Raw genomic sequence first — 8,322 nt, 5'->3', positions numbered from 1 at the left:
CACAGCCCCCCCCCCCCCAACAGCTCTCTCCCCTACAGCTCAAGTTGGGCAAACCCCAGCCCAGAGCTCCCCCCTTACTTCCCATCCAATCCTGCAGACAAAAACTAGATCTGAGAGGAGAGGAGAGCGCTATGGGAGAGAGGCTGTAGGCAGGCAGCCTCTGTCTGCTGGATTGGCTTCAAAGTGGAGAGCGAGTTCCCCATTCCCTTCAACCAAACATTGAATGTCTATTGGGTTGGGGAGGGGGGGAAGAGAGTCACTTTAGCTCATGGCACTTCACAGAAAGTGCCATGAGTTACAGCAGGGAGCTGCATGTCTGTAGTGACCTCAAGAAAAGTGGTCCTTACTCTGATGAGCTCACAATCTAGAACAGATAGGGAGGCCAGGGAAAAGGGGCTCATAGAAAAATTATTAAAGACCATGAAAAAAAGTTCAGTTTGTGGTCAATTTCAGAATTTTCTAAGGCATTCCAATCTCAAACAAAACTGAAAATTTCAGAAATGTTCAATAAATTGTAAGATGAAATAAAACTAAATTTGCAGTCAATCAAGACATCAAGATCTCAATAAAATCAAAACTTTCTGTTTAGATTTAGAGCTTTTTCAGTTAAAAAAATTAAACTCCTGGGAAATTTTAAAATCAAAAGTCATTTCAAACTAAAAAAGTGAACCACTTTTGTTTTGGAAAATGTCAAAACTGAAGAATTTTCATGGATTTGATTTTCTTATTCAAAATGAAAAAATAATAATGTCAGCATTGTCTACAATTTATATGCATATTCTAGTCAACTGGCTCCCATAATTAAGTATGGGAGCCTTGTATGGACACAGAGGACAAAAGCAAAGAAAAATAAGTAGGGCAAGCAGTTACATAGAGCTTTGAAGATGATTACAAGGTGTTTAAACTGATTTGATAGCAGGTAAAAAGCCAGAAAAGGTATTATGAAAGAGAAGCTACGTGATTAAATTGATGAGTAAGAGAGGAGTTTAGTTATGGCATCATGTATGAACTGACAGGGTCAATATATGTTTTGGGGAAGCCAGAAAGGATTGATAGTAACACAGAAGGAAAAGCAGAGAATGATTGGAAGGGAAGTTCTATTTGGCACATGTTCAGTCAAAGCTGACAAGAAGACATCTGAGAGGAGATAGGAGGGAGACTGAAAGAGTTATTTCCATAGCTGAAAGAGAACTTTTGAAGTCATCAACACAGAGATGATGGCAAAAGCAATATGGGTTGATAAGATCATCCCTAAGAAATATAAAGTTAGAGGAGGAAAGGACCCAGGACAAAGCCCCAGGGAGTTGCCACAGAGAGCAGGATAAGGGAGTATAGCAAAATTCTTGTGATCTCATTAATGGTGTCTGTATATTTTGACTTCCAGCATGGCTCCCAGTTTTATGGAAAGTCACTGCTCCCATTTATGTCACTATGGAACCACATCCACCACAGAATCCAAGAATACTATTTGGAAAGCTTCTGAGAAACTTTGGGGCAGGAGAGGTCTCCTAAATGTGCCACTTCAATGTCAAAAGCATCAATAATCCAAAAATTTGTATAAATTTCAAGATGAAACATCACAATGCTCTGCATTCCCTTTATATTTTTTCATGTCTTTTCAAGTTCAAAGGACCTCTTACCTGCCTTGCTTTTTTTTCAGTTGTTTGATTTGAATGGTTCATTTATCACTGGGTGTATCTACATGAGACGCTTCTGCACAGTTGTTACTGTGCATTTACTTAGTATTTGTATTAGCAAGTTCTAAAGAAATGTGCAGTAACTGGAGTTACTGAGCAGTAGCATCAGCAAATACTTTTTAGGTGACACTACTGCGCAGTAATGTATAAGCACTGTCTGTGCTGTGACACGATACTGCACAGTATTTTTTGGCTACTGCACAGTCAGCATCTTGTGTACATATGCCCTTTGTTTCCTTATAAATGTTTGACTAATGCTAGGCAAACACTACACAAAAAATACTGTTTAAATAATTTGCTTTAATAGTATTCAATAACTTCCTGTCTTTGTTTCTTATGAATATTCAGATGGTGAACATTTTGTTCATAGTAATTTTTGTGGAAAGAAATGAATGAATAAATGAAAATATTACATTGAGAAATCAGAACCAAATCTCTATCTGCATAGATATTCATACTCATCATCTAGAAGGCTATCTACAGGTGTAAGATTTTAATATTTTATTCAAAACTCAGAGACGGCAAATTTCAAAATCTGAAACCCTCACAAGAGAGAAAAACTATATTTTGTCCCATTCTAATCATTGCACCTGAGACCCATATGCAGTACTTTGGACTCATGGTAGTGCAGAAGGTATACCAGGAGGCACTGCTATCTCATTGTGAAAACAGGAGATTAGGGGGCAAAGCACGTGAGTTCCATTCCTGTTTCTGTCACAGACTTGCTGTAAATTTGAGTAATTCACTGAACATGTCCATGCTGCAATCTTCCTTTCTAGAAAATGGCTAGAAAAACAGGTGCGGTTTAAACTGGGGCTTAATTATTGTTTAAAAAAACCTTACCTCTGCAACTGTAAAGAGTTTTAAGTGCTAGGTACCTAATACTGCACGTAATAAAAATCAGTTTCTCGTAATATCTAACGTATCTATTACACTATAATGATTAGGAATTTCTTCTATAAAGATCATGATACCAATCCAACAATGAGGCATGCACATGACATCAAGTACTATACTGCTAAGTGACTTAAAGTTCTTGTTTTCCTATGGAAATCCTTAAAAAGGTGGATTATACATCATGGAATGATCCTTACAAATGGTCACATTTGAGGACAGGGTCTTTGTTTCTTTTTCTTCTTCATGACTAAAGATATTTTTCTGAAATGAATTCTTTTTTTCCTTAGATTTCATCTGTTTCCACTTATTTTTCGAGTGAATGTTTGATTTTTCAGTATCTTGAAAACATTTCTCCAATGTCAAATATATGACAACATGCAATAACATCTTGGTCCAATTATGGCCATACAGCATCATCACATTTCTGTGATTTGTTTTGCAGAATTACTGAAACAAAGTCATCCCTGGTGAACTTCATGGTGTAACTCCATAGGCATCAATGGCTCTACACCAGGGACAAATTTCTCATCCTATACATATTTCCATCATATCAGATACACCATCACTGACTTGTATACCTAACAAGGGGCAGGGAGAGACTCATGTATGGTTGAATTATGCAGTGCTCAGGGTCTCAATAGTCAGAGTCTGAAAAACTCCATGTGCCTACTTGGCACTGCAGAGGCAAAAATCTTTTTATGGCCAGTGGGCATAACTAATGTTATCAATTCAACAGAAAATAAGCTTTACATTTAAAACAGGATTTTGATTTTCAGCTCCAAATGCATGAGCTCTGAATCAAAATAGAAACGAGGCAAATGGTGGTGTAGATTGTATGTGGATAAATAACCTGTGAGCATAATTTACATCCCAGCGGAACTAAGGAAAGAGAATGGTTTTAGGAAATCACCCTATCACGGCTTAAGCTGAGGGAGGCCTTTCCAGGATCAGCTAAGAAGGAGCATCTTTGATTAGTTGGAACAGGGACTCAGGCAGTAGCCCTGTTACTTAGAGTCAGGCAGGATTGACCCGACGATGAACTCTGTCAGGTGGCAGACATTACACACCCGGGAAAGGTTTGAGTGATTACTCCGCGAAAACCAGGGGATAAAAGGCAGTGGCGGGGCAATAATTTTTGCCTGCGGGCACCAGAACACAAAAGAAAGCATGGGGACTCCAGAAGGTGGAGGAGGGATCATACCTGTGATTTTGGAGGACGCCAGAAGAAACGGACTTAAAGAGAGGCGGCAGGTCGGTCAGAAAAAAGAAAATACTTCTTTGCAAACCCCACTGAACGGGTGAGTGCGGGAGCATTGTGGGACGCTGGGAAACAGATGCCTTAAGCCGAGGGGGAGAAAAGAATCGCCTCGGGGAAGATCCGGTGGCTTGGACAACTGCGGGAGCACTGGGAGGCGGTGGACAGCAGCTGAGGGAGAGAGAGCTAGTACTCCTCAGGGGAGAGACGGAGATGAGAATAGCTTCCCTCAAGCTTCCTACTCTGGGAGGACAATTAATACCGGAGAGCGGAGAGACCGGCAGTAAAGAAATAGCAGGGAGCCGCTCTCCGCACAAGCTGTCCGTAACAAAGAGAAACGCGGATAGCACGCATCGTCAATAAGGCAAATAGCAGTATAATTTAGGTGCAAAGGTGTATCTAGCCGGGAGAGTCCGTCTCAATAATGGGTTGCTCTCGCAAACGAAAGAATTGATGAGACTGCTGCAATTGTATCGCATTTAGTTGAGAAATAAATTAACCCTGTGAGACTTTGACATCTGGGTGGCACTTATCTTTCTCAGACACTAAAGAACACTGATCCCCTTTTCTTCACGTCTAAGTCGTGGTGGGTGAGTACAGAGGGCAGATGAAGATAAGTGGAGAACCCTCTCACACTAGTCATAACACTAAAGTAGGGGAGTAACTAATATTTTAGGATATCTGTCCAATCTAGGTAAATACATTGTAATGCACATATGATGCATGATACAGTCAGTATAATGCCCGTGTGCTCTCTAGCAAAGATTCAGAGCTGTGGCATGGCCAGCATAATCAAGAAAGGCACAGTGAAACCCCTGGAATCAACAGGTCACTTATATTTTTAAGATACTCAAGGAAGCACTTTTTCATATTGAAGTCTCTTGGTTTTAATTCTTGGCATCTTTATGCTGTCTCTGTTAACTGACTCAGACATTATTTAACACCAGTTGCCAACCTACTCTTCTGAAACTCACAGATAACAAGGTGAAACAAAACCTATTTTTTAAAAATTTAAGAAAATTCCCAGGTACAAAGTTATGACTAACCTGGATTTAAATGTGAAATTATTGCTTATTAATGAAGAGGATCTTAAAAGAGCTTTCACAAACTCTACAAATCTTGCAAAGAACTAAAACCTAAAAAACAATCTAACATAACCTTGCTAGCTAAGGTCACCCAAATCACCTTAATGGTCCTCTGGTCTTTCATCTCTGGAAAATCTTGTATATATCACTGACTCCAAACTTGGGAACAGATCTAACCAGACTCGCTTATAGAATTGTGCTAATTTTAAGTGAAGTTGCTTAATATTGCTAAGGTGAAATAGCCCTGCCTTCTTTAAGACCATAGGGACTCAGAGTTAGAATAATTTGCATGAGTGCTCATTTCAAGTGTTTTGGGAATTCTTACTAAACTTTATACTCTAAACTATTTTTTTAACTATGATATTCTTAAAGTTGGGGTTTTCTCTCCAGTATAAACCTGTATATAATCAGAGCTCTAGCCATAGATTAAGGTATTCATTTTCCCATAAAACAAACAAAACACCTAATGAGAGAACCCATTATTTTAAAAAATTTTTTTTGTTTGTTTATTGCAATGCTAAAAATTGTACACCTTGTGCATAAACCATTAAAGAGCAGTTTAAGGATGAAGGTGTAACCTTTACTTGCATTCCTACTGCTATCACTTGTAATGTAAGGAACTTTTTTTTCCACCATTCTTAATTAAAAACTTTTTTTTTTCTTTTTTTTACACCCCTAAATGGTTCTATGAAATTAAGTACATGCAAGTCTGTGAGTCTAATCGTACATGAAAGATGAGCAGGATTTGGGTGTAGGGGAAAACATAAAATTGTATCTTTTTTTTTACTTGGAAGAGTGTAAAAATTCTTCCTACAACTCCATATCTCTAACAAAATATAGAGAATATGAAGAAAACTGCATTGCTCAGGAACATTTGAAAATTTTATCCAAACATACCAAAATCTCAACCACTTCCTCCAAATGCTCCCAGCAATCTTCAGTGAAGATTATATTTTTGCTAAATTTTAATCTTTTAAATAAGCCATCTGGGGGGAGTGGGGGAAGGTTACTCAAATTTTTTCCAGGGCAAAGTCTCTAATTATTCCCTACTCTCCTATTTATTCAAAATTAAGTTATGTTAATAATCCTTTCTGTCTCTGTCTCTGTGTGTGTGAAGAAATATATGTTTACAAAATTAAAACAGGAAGCTGGAAAAACCGTAAGGGGAATATTCTGGGAAACTTATGAACCTGAATTGGCTACGAATTTGAAGGCGGAAGGACACTTGGGTTACAGTAACCACAACGCAATAAGAGTTCAAGATTTTAAGCAGAGGGAGGAAGGAAGGAGAGTGGCGGAATAAAGACACTGGACTTCAGAAAAGCAGACTTTTTGAAAAAGCAGGGAACCACTGGGTAGGATCCCCTTAGCAGCAAGGCTGGGTGGAAAAGAAGTCCAGGAATGCTAGCTGTACTTTTAAGAAGGCCCTTTAAGGTATAGGAGCAAGAGATCCTGATACAATGGTAGAATGAGAAGTGTAACAAGAAGCCCATGTGGCTAGACCGTGATCTCTTTTTCAAGTTGAAACTCAAAAAGAAATCCTACAAAAAGTGAAAAGAGAGAGGAAAATTAGGAAAGCCAAGGCACAATTTTAGATCTTACTGGCAAAAGACATAAGTCATTTAAAAAAAAAAAAAAAAAAAAAAAATTTACAAATGTATCAGCTGTGAGAGGAAGGTCAAAGAAACCAGCCAAGATACTGAAGGAGACAAACAGCCTAGCGTAACTGAAGAACAGGTTAGGGATTACTTAGAGAAGCTAGAGGCTTTCAGGTAAGCAGGATGGGATGCCTCAGACTACCGAAGGAATTGGCTTATCAGAAATGGCCAACTTGGATTCACCAAGAGCAAGTTATGCCTGAATCACCCAATTTCCTTTTACAATAAAAAGTGACAGGCTTTGTGCATGGGAAGAGAGCAGTAGATGTTAACAAGAATGTTATGGGAGATAGTGGTATCAAAAATCTTGCTAAAGTTAAAGTTCCTTACAAGATAAGGAAATAAAGACTTGATAAAAGTACTATAATGTTGCGCATAACCAGTTGTATGCACCATACATACCAATTATGCACATTATAAGGTACATAACTAGTTGGATCATTGTGGCTCAATGTCTAGTTGGAAGGAATATTAAGTCAGATTCTCCAGGGGTCTGTCCTCAGTCTAGTATTGTTTAGTATCTTATTAATGATTTGGATGATGGAATTGAGTAAATCATAGCAAATTTGTGGATAACATCAAGTTGGGTGGAGTTGCAGACCTTCTGGAAGGCAGGGCTAAGATCTAAAACAACCTGGAAAGACTGGAAAAATAGTCTGCAATCAACCAGATGAGATTCAACAAGGAGAAGTCCAGAGTCCTGCATTTGGGACTGAACAACTGCATGCACAAATACAGACAGAAGGAGAATTATTTAGGCTGCAGAAAAGGGTATGGGGGGGGTTACACTAGCTCCTAAGATGAATATGAGCTAATCGTGCTTTTTTTTGTTTGTTTTTTTTTGTTTTTTTTAATTTTTTTGTGTTTTGCCATAAAAGCCAACAACATACTGGACTATATTAACAAGAGGGTCACTTGCAAAGCAAGAAAAACGATTCTTGTGTTTTATTCAGCATTAGTGAGGCCTCTCCTGTGTCCAGTTTTGGGCCCTACACTTCAAAAAGGATGTGGACAGATGGGAAAGAGTTGAGCGCAGTGGCAAAAATGATGAGGGGCTTGGGAAGTAAGACTTATGAGGAAAGGCTTAAAAAATTAAGGTTATTTCTTCTGGAGAAGAGAGAACTGAAGGTGGATTTGGTAACAGTTTTCAGATACCTAAAGAGTCATTATAGACCAGATGGATAACGAGTCAGGGACTATTCCAGCCTTAATACAATAGAAGCTTAAACCATCATATGTTGCCTATATGTAGCCTTTTATATACTTTCAAATCCACAGTATTCACAAACATGCATATATACTTCTGACCCTGGCCAAAATTTATTCAAGAGCACTAATAAATATCTATTTGTCTTTTCCTTTCACAGCTAACCAGAGAATCTAAGGGAAGCAAAGCCTCCTTCATACAGGCCCTTTTAAATCACAGATAGCAGAATGAGAGAGACAGTGGTCTCCCTGTGGCTGCTACTGCTCCCTCTGTCCATATGAATGAAAATTTACTTTTTGGCTGCTTTTAGATCACCATGATCTGTTGCACTTTTGTTTGGGGCTTGTGGAAAAAGCCCCCCCAAAAATCACTCCTTAATTATGAGTTCTTCAGTGTAAAACTGATTATTGCAGTTAGCCATGGATACTGCAGGATACTAAAACCCACCTCGCCTGGTATAACCTGTATGATATCTGAATGTCATTAGTTCTAAGAAAAGAGTGTGCTTTTTTTTTTTTTTTTT

The 8,322-nt window shown here is 38.5% G+C and overlaps 1 protein-coding gene across 6 annotated transcripts in view; it reads right to left on the bottom strand.

Moving 5' to 3' along the window:
- MAPK10 (mitogen-activated protein kinase 10) overlaps positions 1-8,322 on the bottom strand; it is a 565,285-nt gene that overhangs the window by 55,997 nt on the left and 500,966 nt on the right. The window lies entirely within an intron of this gene.

Source organism: Gavialis gangeticus, unplaced genomic scaffold (assembly GCF_001723915.1).
Source record: "Gavialis gangeticus isolate Ggan-Ray unplaced genomic scaffold, GavGan_comp1, whole genome shotgun sequence".
Classification (NCBI taxonomy): Eukaryota; Metazoa; Chordata; order Crocodylia; family Gavialidae; genus Gavialis; species Gavialis gangeticus.
The sequence above is the reverse complement of the archived record's forward strand: the minus strand, read 5'-3'. Positions and strand labels throughout refer to the sequence as shown.